Source organism: Nannospalax galili, unplaced genomic scaffold (genome assembly GCF_000622305.1).
Source record: "Nannospalax galili isolate Female #2095 unplaced genomic scaffold, S.galili_v1.0 scaffold459, whole genome shotgun sequence".
NCBI classification, from domain to species: domain Eukaryota; kingdom Metazoa; phylum Chordata; class Mammalia; order Rodentia; family Spalacidae; genus Nannospalax; species Nannospalax galili.
The window spans coordinates 2,578,404-2,580,413 of NW_008344211.1; positions in this window are offsets into that span (position 1 = coordinate 2,578,404).

The following is a 2,010-nucleotide window of genomic DNA, read 5'->3' on the forward strand; positions in this document are numbered from 1 at the left end:
TGTTAACTGTTTGCTTATTTTTTAAGGTCTTCCCCTTTTCCCCCTTTTGGTTGAAGATTTGTTTTTTTTTTTTTTTTTAATAAGGAAGCTAGGCGCAGAGAGGCTGATGAGAAAACCGGGGGACACATAGCTAGTGTCAAACCCAGTGGCATGGCTCCCGACCCGGGATTCTGCACACTGGACTCTGCCCTCCTTTATAAGCTGTTAAGGTGGCTGTTCTGGCTACTTTTCCGTTGTGATAAAACAGCATGACCAAGGGAACTTAGAAGAAGAAGAGCTCATTTGAGGTTATGATTCCAGGTTCCGGAGGGATTAGAGCCCACCACGGTGTGGAGGCGTGCTGAGGTGGCCAGAGCAGAAGCACAAAGCTAGGCTCTCACATCTTCAAGCAGACACAGGAAGCAAAGAGTGACTGGAAATCTGGCAAGGCTTAAGAAGTCTCAAAGGCCGCCCCAGGGATGCGCTACGTGCTTCTCCATCGTGACCACACTCCTAAAGCCTCCCAAAACAGCGCCACCAACTGGGAACAAAATGTCGAACTATCTGGAGCCCCTGGGGAACATTCTCATTCAAACCACCATAGTGGCTTAAGGGCATCTGCCTGGAGGGGTTCCTAGGATGCTTCAGATTCAGATGTGGATGGGTGCTCAGGAAGGAGACTGGAGCCAAAGTGAAGTAGTACTTTGGAGCGGTGTCAGTGTGCAGGTGTGCTCCACCCTGGGGACGTGGGCTTTCTACCTGAGCAGAAAGAAGGGTTACCAGTGGGAATCTCTGGGGGATTTACTCACAAGGGTGGCAAAGAAGGAGACCCAGCAAGGTAGGCCGCACTGCAGCCACAGATAACTCTGATGAGGGCAGGGTGATGCAAGTACAGCTGAGGGAGGTCGACTGGCACAGGGTGTCTCCGGTCGGCCATAGATGGAGTATCACACCCTCCCCACCCCAAGGCTCAGGAAAATTGCTGAAGATGGAGCAAAAGACTGTAAGAGCCAGAAGTCTAGGGAGACTGGAGAAAAGCAGTGTGTTCTGGACATGACACTCATGAACTCACAGCAGCTGTGGTCCTCTTCACAAGACCTGAGTCACAAACCAGTCAGCACTCAGCAGGGAGGCAGAGGAGCTCACAAGCCTCCACTTCTAGCTGAGGAGCTATTGGCAAGTGATGCCTGCTGGGGGCGGGAGATTTAGTTTTCTTTAGGAATTCGGCTTCTGGTAGGTAGCCCATGCTCCAGTGGATGGCGGCACACCCTTACATATACAGACTCAGTGAGTTAATTTAAAGAGAGAGGATGTGAATTTGGGAGGCTGGTGGGGGATGGGAGAGGTTGGGAGAAGTCTGATGTGAATTTGGGAGGCTGGTGGGGGATGGCAGAGGTTGGGAGAAGTCTGGGATAAACAGGACCAAAATACAGTGCATACATGTATGGAATTCTCAAAGAATAAAAATAGATTTTTATTTTATTTATTTTAACTTTTACAAAAACTTTGAGAATTTCATACATGTATATAAGGCATTTTGATCAAATCCATGCCCACTCCCTCCCCTCCAACATTCCCCCCTCTGAAGAGGTAACCCTAAAATCTTTTAAGGATTAGATACAAGCTCCCAAAAACTTTTGACATTTTTGGCCTTTGGAACAGAGTATGTTGCTAACAAGCCCAAGGACATTTTGACTTTTAGCCAAGAAACTGGCTACATTTCTTTGGGGTCTTTTTACCCTAACTGCCTAGCCAATTCCTATCTCTTATTCTTATCACACCATCCCCATCCTCTGAAGAGGTTACCCAAATTGCCAATAGGGAACAGGGATGCAGACCACTCTGGCTTCTTCCATGCTGAACAGGGATGCAGGGGCAGGCAAATTGGGGTACCCCTTCAGTGGATCTATCTAAAAGACTCCCAAATAAAGCCACTGAGATTTGAGAGAGATTGCACTGAATCTGTATGTCACTTCAAGTTGTAGGATCTTTTAACAATACTTACTCCTCCAATCCTTCTACATGGCAGGG